This window comes from Coloeus monedula (genome assembly GCF_965178545.1).
Source record: "Coloeus monedula genome assembly, chromosome: 3".
NCBI classification, from domain to species: domain Eukaryota; kingdom Metazoa; phylum Chordata; class Aves; order Passeriformes; family Corvidae; genus Coloeus; species Coloeus monedula.
The window spans coordinates 75,953,472-75,971,187 of NC_138783.1; positions in this window are offsets into that span (position 1 = coordinate 75,953,472).

A 17,716-nucleotide genomic window follows, 5' to 3' on the forward strand; every position below is an offset into this window, starting at 1 on the left:
ACTTGTTGAAGAGATTCTAATTTATACTCCTGTAACTCATCTTCCTCCTCAGTTTTATATGAGAGATATTTTGTCAACTTTGCTCTGTGAATCACAGTATAGTGGGAGGGCACAAATAAGAGGTTAATTTTAAAAATGTATTTGTGAAATGAGCGAACATGCTAATGTGAATGCAACTGATGTCAACCAAACCATGGTTTGAGGTAAATGGTCAATTCAGGCTCCACTAGGCACAAAAAGTGGAATTTCATTTTACAGTAACTTCAATAATGTGCTGAAGAGACCACGAGGGAATTAACATCCCTACTTTTCACCTGACTTTCATAGCTTCAATTTAAGAACCGTAGCAAATACTTGTGGAATGTTGTTATGATAAGAAATTAGAGGAATACATGATATAGCGCTTATAATACCTATTCAGAAATTATGGTATTTTTTTCCACATCATTGTAAGTTTAATGTTAATAATGCAGTGTTTTATTTAATGCATACAAATGGTTAGTTTACATATAAAAGAGAAGGAAGAAGAAAATAATTTAAATTGCTGAGAATGGAGTTGTTGTTTCTGTGTTCATGGTATTATATCTTGTCAAGCCACAAAATGACAATTTTTTGGTAGCTGTGAATCAAGATTTTTAAAAAAACCTCTGAATGTATATCTCAGAGAATGAACAAAAACTCACCAGTGGGTTAAGTTACTTGAGTTCTGAAAAATACATAGGTATTAAGTCCTAAATTTTTTTGATTTCTAATTGTATTATCCGTTAATAGAGCATTCAGCTGCCTATATTTCCCTCCATGTGGTTGGTTCCACACCTATTCAAGTCAATGACAGAGCTCATTCTGACTGGAGAGTCAGAATCAGCATAATAAAGAATAGAAACACATTTTTTGAGAAATACTAACTCTATGAGTAATTGTGATGTTTGATGATTTTCTGCAGTTATCTGATAAAAATGAGATGTTCACATCAATTCGAACCCAGAAAATATGATATATGAGATTACAGGAGATTATATCTGATTTGTACTTCTTACCGCTATAGAAAGGGTAAATCCACTCTGGCAGAGAAAATTTCTCACATTCTAGTACCAAAAACAGTCAACAAGGTGGACAATACCTTATCTCTAAATAGGAAGTGTTTCCTATTTTAAGAAATTATAAAAAGCAAGAAGTGTTTTCTGTGGTCAAAACCATGTTGCTTTCAATTAACAAAAATTATACAGCAGGCTCAATAAAAATTGATATATCATTTTCCATTTACATTAATTTCTCTTATGTCTGATACAAGTATATGACTTGCAATTTTAAAAATATATTTGGCAATAATATAATCTTTATGTTAAGCACTTTGTGAAATGTCTGCACTATTTACTATATTAAATATTTCTCTGAAAAGCTAAAAATTGTAAAATATATTTCCTCCTGATATGGACTGAAGCTTTCAAAAAAGACTGACAGTTATGGACTTTTCTTTTTAGGACATTTTCTTGTTGCTTTTAGCTATGGTAAACAAGTTTTTGATTATGCATTAATACTTTCATAGTTCTATACAACATTAAAGGGGGTTGATTTTCTTGTTTGCTTTCAGAGCATCAGATACCACTGAATGGAACTGCTAATAGTCATTCCCATGTCTTCAAGCATCCAACAAGATCACAATCAAATCACTCACTCACATAAAATTAAACATTTGTTTAGTGATCAGGATGACGTGTTGGGGACAGATAGCAAGTTCTGTTCAACACAAACACACACCCATGCTGATGCCTGTTCTGGATAAAAACAAAACCCCACACCATCCAATCCTGCTGTGACTAGTAGCATGACTCAGAGGACTAGGAGACTCACTTGCCCAACTGGTAAAGGTCTCCAAGTCCTAGCTGCCAGACTGGCTTAACGTGTAATGATTCTGCCTTGGACTCAGCCACTAGCCTTTGGTACAGTGTTAAAAGTTCAGTTATATGTTTTTCTTAACCTCTGTAGGATTATTGTTTTCTGTTTCAATTTTCCACTTACTGCTTTCAAGCCACTATAGCAACAAAAAAATATTGCTTTCAAATAACTTTTCTATGTATTGCTTTCAATTTTCCACTTACTGCTTTCAAACTGAGATGCTCAACATAAGCTGCCACAGACCTCTTTGATGAGTTGAGCCAAGGCCAAACTGTCTGACCTTCTCTAAATCCAAGGTCAATTAGTGATCACTGCTTGGGTCACTATCACCTTCTGGCCTCCTGCCTTAAATGCTTTATAAGGACATGAAATTCTTGAGAGTTCACCTCTCTTTCTCCTGTTTCTTTGCCAGAAAAAAATAATTTCTTTGCTTTGCCTGAGCTTTCAGTAAGCCTCCCACGTAAGAATTATGTGTGTTTGGATTGTGTTCCCAGAGCATACAAAATTCATCTATTGAGACAGAGTTGGGTAGATGTGATCAAGATCTTACGTACCTGAGCAGCTCTTTTGGGTGAGTTTCACACCTGAATATATTAATGGTTGTTATGATAGAAAATACTTTCAAACACTTGCAGAAAATTTAAAGTCAGATCTCTGAATGTTGAAAAAGGCAATTGAATATAGAAATAATACTGTGTCTTAGTATTTCAGTCATAAAAAGTTATGCAAACTCATTCATTAACTGGTTAAAATTTAAAAAAAAAACCCCAAACACTCCAAATCTAACACTTCCCCTCAAAACCCCTGCTTTTTTGCTGATTCTTGTCCAATGAATAAGCTGTTTGAGAACTCACTGCTGTAAAAATTGGTTTGCATGTGTGGATAATAATTACTTTCTCTTTTGTTCATATTAGGATCAAAGGATAATTCAGACTGGGACATGAGGACTTTAGAGTCCAGCCACCTGCTCCAAGAAGGGCCATTTTTGAGGTCAGACCACAATGCTCAGGGCTTTGTCCACCCTGGTCTCCAAAACCTCTAAAGATCCAAATACAGAGACAATACAACTTCTCAGGGCAACCTGGTCCACTGTCCTAAAGGGGATAACGCTTTTCTCCTTATAGCCAGTCTGAACCTCTCTGGTTTTAGTCTCAGACTCATTCTTCAGTCTCCGTACTATCTTGCCGGCCATTTGTTGAAATTTTCTATTTTTTGATGTCTTTTTTATCTATGGGCCCTAAAGTGGATGTAGGAGCTAGATGAGGTCTAAGGAGTGCTGAGTATAGGGGGATAATCACTTCCTTTGATCTACTGATTGCGGCCCCATTAATATAGCCCAGGATTCTGCTGGACATCTTTGCTGTCTAGGCATATTGCTGGACGACATTCAGCTTTTGTCCACTTCCCCAGTCATCATTTCTCAACGTGTATCACTGCTCAGGGGTTTTTACATCCCAAGGGCAGGGCGATGCTTTCATCCTTGTTGAATTTCACAATGTCCTTTTCAGCTCATGCCCCCAACTTTTCTATTACTCTCATAATGACAATGCTGACCTCAAAAATATCTACTGATTTCTGTGCTTATTAATTTGAATATGCCTTCCTGTTATACATGACTTAATACCAATACTCTTTCAAATGAGGCACTGGGCTTGTACAATGTAAGTAAAGGTTTTTGACTCTGTTGCAAATACATATCTTGATCTATCTTAAAAGCATATTTATTATTTGTTTTACATCATCTGATGACCAGAACCTGGATTTTTTAACTCTTTAAATTCTATTTGTGCACTCTAACTTAACTCAGAGATTCCTGTTATGATTAAACCTTCATGGTATGGCTTGTCACAGTTTTCAAGATGAGTAAGAAGGAAGACCTGATTATTAACAGTCCTGTCAGTCTTACGTCAGTCCCTGGCAAAATTCTGGAAAAGGTTATTTCAGGAGTTTGTGAAAACCACTTGAGAGACACTGCAGTCATTGGTCATAGCCAGCATGGATTCACAAGGGTTAACCATTAAGCTGGTTCACTTAACCAACTTAATTCCCTTTTACAATAAGATCCTTCAACTAGTTAACCAAGGCAAGCCAGAAGATGTGGATTTTTTTTATTATTATTTTAGAAAAGCTTTTGATATTATTTCTCATAGTATCCTTCAGGAAAAATGTCCAGCATACAGCTAGACAAATCCATAATGCATTTGATGAGCAGTTGGCTAACGCATTTGGCTCTTATATTGGGATGGTGGCAGTCATCAGTGGGGTGCCCCAAGATTTAATTCATAAGCCCAGTCTCCTTTAATATTTTTATAAATATTCTGGATGCAGGAATTGCATATTAGTTTTGCCAACAACATAAAATTAGGAGGTGCCATACCGCCAAGGGTAGAGCTCTTTTAGAGAAATCTGGATAGAACACAGATCTACAATCACCAACCTTATGAAATTTAACAACAGCAAGTGCCAGATGTTACACGTGAAATTGTGTCATCTTTGTTGCACATAAAATGAGAGGGTGAGATCTTGGAAAGAAGCCCTCTGGAAAAAGATGTGGGAGTTTTGGTTTACTTTTAGGTAGTCCTGCAAGGGGCAGGGAGTTGGGTTTGATAATCCCTACTGATCCCTTCCAATTAGAAGTATTATATGATTCCATGAATCTTTGACTTTTGTATCATTGAATTAGATTTCTATTGTTTCTGTGCTCACAGCCATGGAGTTTATTTCTCTGAGACTCCCATCCAAAGTTTTCCTATCTTGTCATCAGCACATTTCACGGGTATAATTGTAGTTTATTTCAAAGATCATTAAATTATTATATAAAATAATTTCCTTAGTCAGTCATTGTGGAACTCTGTTCCTCAAATGCTCACTTCTCATAAGTAGGAAAACTCATATTTCTCTAGAGTGCTTCTTATGTATTGTGTTAATCAAAAGTTTGCTGTAATAGAGCATATTTTTAATAATCTTGTGAACAGTTACTTGAAATACCTTTTCAGAAATTCAGGAGTGAATGGTACTACAGATGAAAAAATAGGGGTAGAGTGAAAATGCAGTATTAAAAGTCCCAGACAATCCCATTACTTGGAACATATTTTTTTGTTTGTTTCTGTGTACAATATTCAGCACAGGTTTTAATAGTCAGGCAATTATTAATATCTTCTAAGTAGTAGCATCAATCTATTTTGCATGTTGCTTCATGATAATATTGTAGAGTACTAAAAGCCAAATATTTTAGGTTCCATGAAATCATGAAGTCTAGAAAATCCCCTTATTAATACTGGTAATAATAAAAAGTTGTAAATTTTGATGCATTGTTCCTGCTTTGAAGTAACCTTTATTTAAATTTGCACTGAGTGCAGCCATGCTTTACCTGTCATAACTAGTTTGTTACCCACATTCAGTAGATCTTTCCTTTTACACTGTTCTCAAAAAATGCTTGTTCCTATTCATTGAGATAAATTGAAATAATTATGTTGAAATTATTCCTTTAATTAATTATTTTATAATGCAGACACTATATGTTCTATGAAAGATTAAAAAGAAAAGTATAATGCACGATGCTGACTCAAAGACAAGTTACTATAAGAAATTGAGAAGGGCATCCAGTGATAAGCCCCAGTAATCAATCTTAAGTATTTCAGTGGTCTGTTAATGTACCCTGTGGTAGTGTCTGTGATCAAATGACATTTAGCTTTCCTTGGCAGTCTTTCATGAGTCCTCTGTGACCTTTTAAAAAGGACAAATCTAAGATTCCCTATCTTACTGTGAAAAGCAGATGTAATGGCTGCTTTACTAAAACCTTGATCTGGGAGATGTGAAAACAGAAATCAAATTTACAAGAGATACCCTGTTTCCAGTGAAATATATTGCATTGTGACTCCCTCTGGGATACACAAACCTACTGTTATCTTAAAACTTTTTCTGGGAGCTGGACAGAAAAGTCAAATACAGCTTGACCTTTACCAATTCGTGCACACTTTTCATGGGCTACTTGAGTCACTTAATAAATTCTTAAATCACTTGGAGAAGTACTATGGATGCATTTGGTGAACTACTCTGCTGTCTTCAGCTCACCATAGAACTTGAGCTCTAGACACAACAGATTAAGATAATATAGGCCTCCCAGCTATGACTTGTGTCTTCTGCGTGTCCACATGACTGATAGGAAAGTAACTAAAAGTTAGGCACACCAAATGTCTTTACACCTTCGAGACAAAAGCAGATACTGATTACAAGCCTCTGATTTCCTAGGCGACTGCTCTGAGAGATTCTTGTAAAGGGAGTAACACCATTTCTTCCATGGGCGGAGTCCTAAATTTCTTTGCAGCTGAGCATAATTTGCAATGTACTTTACAGAACCAGGGGAAGACATGATTGTACAAATACTCAATAAACTATAACCACAATGGCTACTTAGCCATTCTATGATTTTAACCCCATGGTTAGATTATTGCCATGCAGAGAACTAGCAGAATAGTTGTTTTTGAATAAATGTGTTAGTTGTTTTTAATCTAACTGCATGTTATTCCAAATTATTCAGGCAGTTTTAAGTTCGAAGGAAGTAGAAAAAAGTATTGAGTGTTGACTGAGCATGTCAGGCATGGAAGATGAATAGAAGAAATTAGTTCTGCATATCACCTGAGAGCCTAGAGAGTGGCTGATGGAAAGGGTTTAAATGTCACAGAACAACACATGCAAATGGACTTCTTTGTGGTGAAAAGTAAGCTTTGGTCAAAGTCTTGTTACACTGTGGCTTTATTTATTTGTTGTAGATGTTGATTAATTTACCCTCTAAAATTGTATTTGATTATGAAGGTAATATTTGCCAAGGAACTTGGTGGAGTAAAAGACATAAGCACCAAATGAAAAATTTGGCATTCATTGAAATAAAAATAAGCTCAGATGTTAAGGAATTTTCCAAGAAATAGCTACAGAAAATGACATCTTTTAGTATGCAACAGAAGCATAAGAAAATATCTTAAAATATGTCTTTGTGTATACATGTATAACGGTATATACATAAATATACATTTACAACTGATACACTGCTATAACTCAAAGAGTAATACAAAGCAGGAAATTATAAATGCTATAGAAGTAAGTTTTAGTTGGAAATATTAAATTATCTCCACAGGACACTGCTTTAAAAATACATAATAAGCACTCAAAGAGCAAATGCAAGAAATATATGTAAAATAACTTCCAAAATATACAGCATCCTAAATTTTTCTCTTCCCTGCTGTCACATATCACCAAAATATTACCCTACTTTATTTTGACATCTTTTGACATCTTTTCTTCTTGAGGAAGGAGACAGGAACAGAGTTGTGGGAAAGGCTCATAAACAAAGTGAAACCCCTTAAAGCTGTGTGCATTACTTAAATGACTACTTGCACATTTGGAATTACTGAAGAAAATATTTTTAAAAATAGATTAATAGCTTTAATTCACTGTTTTGGAATAAGTAGTTATGTCAAGTGTCTGTGGAATAAAACACCAGAATCTTCATCTCTAGGTTTTCTTCTTTAGAATTTCAATATAGGGAAGAGACCTATTAGATATGATATTCACTTCTGTCTATATTTTTTTTCTTAATTTAATCATCTTATAGAAAGTAGTTTTAAAAAATGCAAGTAATAGAAGAAAAAGAGGAGATCCAAAGATTTTTTATTGTTGTTGTTCCAGATATTTTTTAGGAAGTTATGCTCTTGGCCTCACATAATCAAAAGAGTGTTGACAGGATTTAAAAGATATGAACTGTACAATGTGTATAAGAAAGCAGTTTGTAACAAAAGAAAAATTAAGCCAATAAGATATTAAATTATTTCAGTTCATAAGTATGAATAAGTACTCTGATGTGATCATATATTTTAATGATCCCTAGCATTTATTCATGGTGAACCACAATATGCCACTCTACCTCTTTAGCTACTTAGGTATATTCTCCACAATTTAAGTTTCAGCCACATTTCATCTTTATTAAGAAAGCTATCTAAATATTTAGGCATATAGGCTAAAGAAAAGAATCTACACTTCTTTCACAGTCGGTGAAGAATTTGGTCTTTAAAATGCTGCTTCACATTTAGGTTGTTTTTCACTTACCTTAAGAAAAGGTAAAATACCTTCTGCAGGTTCAAATCTCTCTACTGGCTGGATAGTTGGAATTAAATGGCTGCATTTGTATGCCTAAAAGAGATAAATATGAATTGCATCCCTAACCTGTTGGACACTAATAAAAGGTCCTCATCTGTTTGTTTCAAATGATTTTTGTACTGTATACTTTGTATTACGTCCAGTTTCTTAATAGTTTGAGCAATATTTGCATAAAAAATAATATATTAATATTTACTATTAGGTATTACTGCTTCTTTTTACTTTTTTTCATCTGGACTTGTTGCATAGAAATTAATGTATTATTATTGAGAAGTGAGTACATTATTAACTATTTCATTACATCATTAAGAATTGAATGAGTCAATATTTTGTTGCCTAATCTAGTACCTTTTAATGACATTAATTTAAGGCTTCTTAACGCATCCTTTTACAACATTATAAACAGATTCTTCCTTATCTTGGCAGATGAACAATAAAACATCGTTTTTGTGGTTATTTTATGTCATCAGGAGTTAATTATGAAAACGTTATTAGTATAGCAAACATAATGCTTATTTTAGGATTTCCTGTATTATCTGTTAACAAGTCATCAGGTAATCATCACTGATTTGTACAATATGTAAAGGAGTTTTATAATTGTGTTACTTTCCTCTGGAGAAAGGGATAAATTCTTATTGCTACACAGGCAGACCAAACTACCTGAAATGGTTGAAAATCACTGAGTGTATTTAATTCTATATCCTAAAGCTGGTGTTCAAGATTTTATTAAAATGGGACTGAATTTTCAGAACTACAGAGTAGAGATATAACTTGAAACTTAGTGATGAGCATATAGGTGGTTGCAGATTTATCTGGTTCTTGATTCTAAGAATAAAATTAGTGTCAACTACAGCACAAGATACTCTTTTTAATGCACAAGGTTTCAAATTCAGTAAATGTTATTAATTAAAATGGAAGTGTTTATTGTGCACAGTGTATAAGAGAGAAAGGAGCTTATTAACTTGAACTATTAAGTCTGGGGTAATAGGCCTTTGAATCCTTAAGTAGCTTTTATCTGTTCAAATAAAGTATGTTTCTAGTATACTGTTTTCTGTATCTAGAGACTGAGTGTTACAAGAACCCCAGAAGCAAATTTTCCTAAAACTACAACCCATTATAATAATGATTCTAGAGGTCTTGTTTTAACTTTGCCAAGGAGAAGCTTTCTTCTTTAAGAAGAAAATATTAGTGTGGACTTTTATGTCATCCAATATCAATGCCTGGATCCAAACACCTGCTGCAACCTGGTTATTTTCCAGGTGCTGAACTTCTCATCAGCTAACTTAGGTTAAAGTTCACTAATGGTTACATGCAGATATTAAATACAGTCCTCCCCTGTAGTTGGCTCCAGTCACTCATTCTTTCCAGTAGTTGGGTCTAGACGTTACTCTCCTCTGGTAGCTGGCATTTAAACCTTCAAACTCCTTGGCCACTCGGCTCTCTTGTCCTACCCCTTGGTTGTGTGACTGTGAATTCTCTAGTAGCTCATATGCCCAGGCTGAAAAGGGAGAGGTCATGCCTGTTGATGATAGTCAGAATTAGAATTTATTACAAAGACAAGTTAGACTTACGGTGATAAGGTGTGAGGCTTAGTCCAGCTAGGAGTTAGAAAGTCAGCTATGCAATGACAATTGGTCAAGAAATTGTACAAAATGGCAAAAATGGATAAAGTAAAATCTAAACAAATCAGTCTCGTCAGAATTCTACACTTGCCGTTTTACCTGTTATGGCAGTACTGACTCTTACCATGCAGATTAATGGACAAAAGGGTCATTAGTGTCAGAGCCAAACTCATTACATAGAAAGTCTTATAAGTATCAACTCAAATTCTTTTGTGTTAAGCTTCACCTTCCTAGGTCGTTCAGAGTGCCAAATTTAATGGTGACAATCTCTTGTAAGCAGGGAGCTGGTGATTGTCACTGAGTCCTCAGTGTCTTGGTTTGCTCAATTAGAAGAATGCAGGGCCAGTGAAGGTCCCTGTCCCTTAATCTTAGACATGTGTGGGCTTGTATTTATTCACTCAGTGGTCACAGTCTGCTCAGCTCTCTGAGGTTCCCAGCTAAACTCTGAAAGTCTAGACATTTGCTGGGATTCTGTTGTGCAAAGCTTGTAGTTTTTACTAATAAACGGCAGAAAATTTTCTGGTTTAGTACGTGACAGTTTGGTCTTCTTTTATGAAGTTTGCCATCAGAATATTAACTTTATATAACTCATTATGAAGTACCAAATGGCAGAGGTGAGAAATGTATAGACTTTAAAAATTTTAAAATCTTTGCATAGAAGTTGCTTTTTTACCTTTTGAAAAGTAAAATACATTCTGCACTGAGAAAAGTACTTGGGCATATTCATCATTGTCCATGGTTCCAAGAAGTTAAATCCCTCAGGTAGTAAAGCCTTCAGGATTTGACACGTTAGTACAGCTGATATACAGGGCACTGTTGTTAAGAGTTCAGTCTAACAGTGGGAGAATTGTATGACTCAACCTGAGAAGAGATAAAGGCAAAAAGACTGACATTTGAGAAGTATAATCAGAGAAACTGGGAAGTGGGAAGAATTGTAGCCATACCATAACTGTGATCTCTCTCTAAAAAAGTTTAAGAATCTTTTGTCTATAGAAAATCACTCAGTCTGTCAAGAATTCACGGATTAATACACCAAATTAAATTTGCCTTTTTTCTGACAAAAAGTTTTCAGCCCTTCCTTCATGTCTGGACATTTAAATGTCAGCATGGCACTAAATGTTCTTTTCATATTACAAAGTGAATTAGAGCTCTTTAAAGAAGCTGCTAGACTTTTAGTTTGGTTTGACAGAATAGTTATATCATTAAATGAACCAAGAGGACTTTATATCTACTAAATTTGATTCTGAGTGGTTAGTCATTAGTTCACAGCCCCCAGCTAACCTAGACACATTTTTGTGATTTAGCAATTCATTCATTAGTATCAGTACATTTTTTGCATCATCTTTCAAAGAAATTCTTATTGTCATTTACACAAAATCATGAAATAAATGTTACTTCGATTTGCAAGCAATGAAGCAACAGCACACTGTACCATACAGTTATTCAGGTTCCCAATGCAGCACAACTTACTGTATTTCATTATTTGATACCTGTTCAAATTAGAGCATTTTATCTTTGGGTGAAAAACCCCAAAAACAAATAAAACACCCCATTTTTAATAAAAAATGTCCATGATGTCAGATGCATTATAGACCTTCTTGGATTCCTCATATGGCCAATCATTTTTATACAAAAACCAAAAAGAAACTACCCTCATTTTCATTTTTCTTCTTCAGTGTTTAAACTCTCTGCTGACAGCTCTCAGAAAGTTTGCTTCTCCTAGTAGGTGCCTACTCTTCAGTGGTCATTTTTGTTTGACATTTATGTAAGACATAGCTTTGCTGTGCTTCTGCTTCTAACTGAGTGCATGATGAACAGGAGCTTCATAATTTTTTTTGCTTAACTCTTATTGGGAAATCTTTACTTTCCTCCTCTTCCTTCTGCCATCTACACACAATCTTTCCTAAGCTAAAACAGACCAATGTTTCCCAGATATGTGTTTTTATTCATATACATTTCATTAAAGTTTTATATATTATTATAAACTTTCATTCAACACAATTTTTTATGTTCTGCTTTTCTCTACAGAACTCAGAGAGGGGAGGGGGAAGCTTTTTTTTTGCAAATTTTGTAATTTAAGATCAGAATCTTTTTATAGAAAAAATTGCAAAGGTGATTTTCTCTCATTTTTCATGATCAAAACTTGATTTCACAGATTACATGATAGCTTGATTATTTCATTTTAAATTTTAATACAATGATGAACTAATCCACTAGCCCTTACTGAAGGCAATGGTAAGATCCTTCAGTGCTACATCAGAACAGCAGTTCAGCAGGCATCACAATACATCAGAAACATATACATTTACAACCAAATATAACAGTTTATTGATTTCTGAATCTTCAAATGCTTAGCACTGGCACTTCTGTATCTATCAAAATGAATTATAAAGCACATATCTTATTCATTTGAAAAGGAACTCTTTATACAGCACAATATTATGCATAATTTGTAGAATATTATAACTGGATAATTTTCTGAAGAATTCCACATTATGTTCAAGAATATTTAAATACCAAAAAAGTAAGCCATGTGAGAAGCTCACTGCAATACTGACAAAAATAAAATGTAACATTTTATGGTAAATTTTCAAGGAAATGTACTGCATTTGATTATTTTGGGTTTCAAAACTCTCATTAAAATTATCTGCTACTGAGAAATGAAAGACTGGCACAGAATTAATAAATATTCAGAGAATGTAAAGACCTCAACAGTATTCTATGAAGAAAACATTTGGGCTGCTTAGCATATGCATGCTTTGAATATCCATTTAAAACAAGGAATTTGAATCAAAATGTAGTTTCTAGAAAATACACTTTTTCTGGGACTCTAGGATTTGACTGGTCAGATAGTGGGTACTCAGCTCATTGCTAAATAAAATCTCAGGAAAGAACAGGCACTTCTTTGACTGTAAAATCCCTTATTGTGAGACATGCCACAAAACAGTAGCATGATATTTGCAGCCTCCAGTGCCTCCAGGCACAGTTTATTTGCAGAAAACAGATTGTCCAAAACTCTCTAACACAGACTACCATAAATCAAAGGGACATGGTGCAGCATATCATAATGGTATGATATGCAGGTGTAGACAGAAAAAGGAAAATGAAGGGAAGGGTCAGATATATATCAGTCTTATGTCTGATATATTCAAAGTGACATGGTGGTTTTGGGATGTTGGTTGAGACTGCATTATGTTCGGCCTGAAACAGGGACTTAGATCAGTAAAGTTGAGCTTATGTAAGGTTAAATGTTGGATACCTCACCTAATACCTATTCATAGCACTTTGGAGACTCCTAGAATGAGAATTCTTCTCACACAAACCTAATATCTACAGTCTATTTTACTGCATTTCATCAGGTCAATTTAATCTGAATTCCTAATTCATACAAATAATGGATTTTTAGAATGTACGATTTAAGCAGCCATTTTGATTCTACGATTTAAAGGAGAACATCCATAATTTAGCTTTACTCAGGTAACAAGATAGCTGAGATTAATTTTATCTCTAATGGCTTCATTGGGCATAAAAGTGTTACTCCATTTATGTCCACATAAATAATCTGTATAAGGACTACTCAAGGTATGAAAAAGTGGCAAAGAAATGAGGACTTATTATACAGAAATTTGAAAAAATATAACAGATCATCAAATCCCTGACTTCACTGCAGTATAGAGCTTTCCCTTGAGATCTGGGGTACAGTGCTTCTACTACATAGGGACAGATGAAGGTGCAAAACAATCCTTAAGTTCCTTTACTGTCTGCATTATCAGTTGAGAATATGGTCTCCCCAAAATTACCCTGCTGGAGCAGCTGGATTCCTGAAAGGAGGAAGTGAACCCATGGAAAGCCTGTTCTGGAGCAGGTTCCTGTCAGAGACCTGCAGATCTGTAAAAGAGAGGAGCCCATGCTGGAGCAGGTTTCCTGGTAGGATTTGTGACCCTGTGGGGCACCTATGCTGGAGCAGGCTGTGCTTGAAGGACTGCACCCTGTGAAAGAGTGATGCACATTGGAATAGTTCATGGAGAACTGTTGGCTGTGGGATGGACTCATGTTGAACAGGTTTGTGGAGGACTGTCTCCTGTGGGAGGGACCCCAAGATGGAGCAAGGGAACAACTCCTCTCCCTGAGCAGCAGCAGGAACAATGTGTGGTGAACTGACCATAACCCCCATTCCCTGTCTCCCTGTGGTGCTGGGAGGGAGGTGGTAGAGCTTGGGAAGGAGGAAGGGGTGAAGGGAAGGTGTTTTTAAGACTTATTTTACTTCTCATTAGCCTGCTCTAATTTTGTTAGTGATTAATTGAGTTAATATCTCCAATTTAAGTCTGCTTTGCCCATGATGGTGTTTGGTGAGTGATCTCTTCCTGCCCTTATCTGAACCCATGAACCCTTTGTTATATTTTCTCTCCCCTGCACACTTGTGGAGAGGAGTGAGTGAGTGGCTTTGGTGGGTGCCAAGCATCCAGGCAGGGTCCACCCCCTGCACATGGCATAACATTTTTGAATCATTCTACTATTATTTGACATTCCAAAAGAACTTGCTTTTAGCAAAATAGTGATAACAAAAATACCACAGAATTAAAGGCAGTTAGTATGTCTTAGAATATTCTTGTTTAAAAAAAGACTAAATTGCTAAAAAAATGTTTGAATCCCATTCTTGTACAACACTATAAATTTAAAAATAATTATCTTTGAAATAGTTATTTGACAATTTGTTTTCTAAAATACTAGATTTTACAATACTACCCCTATTTCACACAGTTATATACCATTTAATAGCTTAGCACAAACCAAAACTAATTACAATAAAAATAAAACATGTTAGTTTTCCGCTAAGTTGATGTCATTGACATTTCATTGCCACTAGATTAAATCAGTTCTTAACCATTGTCATTAGATGAAATCTGTTCTTAAAGAGATGTCCCAACAAAAATTGCACTTGAATTATTGAATGTCTTTGCATTCATACAATACGGGTATAGAATCTGTAAAACATAGAATAACCTGTGCAACTTTAAAAATGGTATCATGTAAAGAGGTACAGAATTCTATTCCCATTGTTTGGGGGATTTCCTCAGACCTTTCTGCTAGAGGGTCTGTGAGCCATAAAGATTTTTTACCCCCATAATCCATCCTGTGATGAATCTGCAGAAAACTTCCAGTGCTCCGGTGTTTGCATACGTAACGCTTATCAGTTCAAACAGGACTTCAACACTGAGCATATTTTTGAGGTCGTAACCACAACATATTCTGAATATTACCAATCCACAAGAGATGAAAGCTCTTGCTCTTTTGAAGATGACTTACCACAGAAAATGATTCATGGCCATATCAGTAGAATGAACAAGGTGGACAAGAATTGTTTGTTCACAGGAATTGTTCTCTGTGTTTAAACACAGTAGTCAGGGAACATCAGAAGGAGGCATAAGATAGGAAAAAGAATACTGTTTTTTCCCTGCACACACACAATGTGCAGTTAGACTGGGGAACTTCTTCACGAAAGTTAACATAATTCAAAGGAATGCTGTGTTATCTTGTGAAAAATAAAACAGTTTTGAGTTACATAGGCACTTAATTAGACAAATTACAATTTTTTGAAAGACGGTGATTATAAGAGGGAAATACGTGCTTTCCCCTTCCTTAAGCCCTTTATGATAGATTGACATTTGGCTGCTATCAGAGGTAAGACGTTGATCTAACCCAGTACTTTTGACCTTATGTTTTTATGTTCAAGAAGAAATGTGCAGGTCAAGAACTGGAAATATCCCAGGCATTATTATGATCTGAAGACCTCTGCAGCGTGTTAGAGGAGAATACTTGCTGGAGGCTAGGAGTCCGACTGTGTTGATAAAAGCAAGAGCTATGAAATTTTAGGTTTTACACCAAAAGAGTTTCAGGAGATTTCTCTAAACAATAATGGCTTAGCATTTACTTCCATCATATAGGGCAAAAATAGATGAAGTATTATTATACTCAAGATTTTATTTGAAAATGTCCTATTTCTGACCGAAGATTGGCACACTGAATGAAAGTTCTCTAGAAAATCCATTGATATATATATATTATCAAAATTAATCTTTTGCATGTACTTCAGACAAAAGCACCATGTTGCCTAAACCTAATTCTGCTTTTCATGCTTGTATCTTCTAGAGTTTCATTATTTTTTTAAATCTACAAAGATTGATTCAGCTTTTTCTGAAAACTCATAATCAAAAGTGTATTTTTAATTCCGGAAAATGCCTCTTACATACAAAAATGCTGTTAAGATGGGAATTAATTACGTATCTTCAAGGTTTGAACATTCTTCTCATTATTCTGCATTATTTTTCCATTTCTCTTTCCATGCTGGGAACATTGGGTTTGATTCTATGTCTTACACAAAATCTTGCGGGAAATGGCTTTCCTTTCTGAAATTCCTGACACAAGTTTCAATGCTCAAAGAATGAAAGAAATTATTTGTTTTCTGCAAAATACAGTTCAACAGATATAAAGACTTCTTCATAATCCAAATTATATTTGAACTGGATCTTACTATTATATCTGGTTTTGAGTAAATATTATCTAGCAGACAGTCTGAATTTAATTTTCTCCATCCCTCCTTCTGTACCTACTTCCCTACTTGACTTTCTCCCTCCAACCTTCCCTCCCTTTGGCTGTATACATCCTTCCATCCCATCCTTCCTTTCTAGAGATCCAAACAGCCAATATTTGTAGGAATAACCATAAGTCTGTGTAAAAAAACCAGTTTATAGAAATTCTTAACATCATGCTCCCTCTCCTTTTTCAGTTCAGCCAAAGCAGAATGTTACAAGTGCTAAGGACATTTATCAAGATAATCTGCAGTTGATGCATTTTTACATCCTTTTCTGTTTGAGCTCAGCCAAGGAATAGGATTTGCTCAGAAAATAGTAAAGCCCAATAAATCAAGTTAGACTCTTTTGCAGTGTATTTCAGTATTTAATCCACTATCAGCAAGCTTATACACCATAAATTTTTCTTCCCATTGACTGCTCCAACAGCAGAATTTGCACAAAGCACAGAGCATAAATTTTACATTATTGACATTCTCCAGAAGACTGTATGTCCAAGGTTTTGCAACCTGATAAAACAATGGAGTTCACAGAGAAAAATTTTCCTGTGACAAATACAGAACCTGCCAATGTACTAATTTTAATCACCAAAATGATTATTTTATTACTTTCATAGTTAATTAGCCACCATTACAAAATCCAAGGATGTGTTCATGTACATGTGAACAGAATTTCTATCTCTGTTTTCAGCAACATGGGGGGAAATAACAAATAATCACTAACATATAAAACAAAACAGGCACAACTTTGAAAAGTCTTTGGCATCTTTGTCTGGACATAAAGCTGAATCCAAGAGAGCATTTACAAAAAAATTCTAATATACTCTGATGGAACTGATCTCTTTTTTTTTTTTTTTTTTTTTTTTTTTTTGGTGAAAAGTGTGTTTTAAAACACCGTTATTAGCAGTCCCAAGTAATGGTACCATGCACAGTTCTGCTTGACAAGGTGCAAAGGGTCCTGATAAATGGTTACAAATTAGATTGACCATATGTTGGCATCCATAAAACCAGCCAAACCTATGTCCCAGACAGCAACATGTATTAAACTGTACATGCAGAATTGTGAAGTCACAACTAAGCAACTGCAGAACTTTTCTGTTGTCTTTGTTATGTAGGATATCTCTCTCACAGGATGCAATTATTCTCATGCTCATGAGGAACAGAAAAGAGTTGTATTTTCTTTCATTCTTTTTATTTGTGCCAGAACAAGGTTTCTGATTTATTTTTCCCAAGCAGCTATTCCTTTACATTCTATGAGTAAAGAAGCTAAACTCAGGAACAGTCAGATGTTTCACATTTTAATTTGCTTCTTTCATAATCCTGAAGCCCAAAATATTAACTAGACTTAGCTTCTGTTGCTCTATTGAAGCAATGGGGGAAAAAGCAGTGATATTCAATTTGGTGTCTTAATAAAAAAACCCTTGGGCTTTCCAGCATATTTCTGATAGCTTTGAGA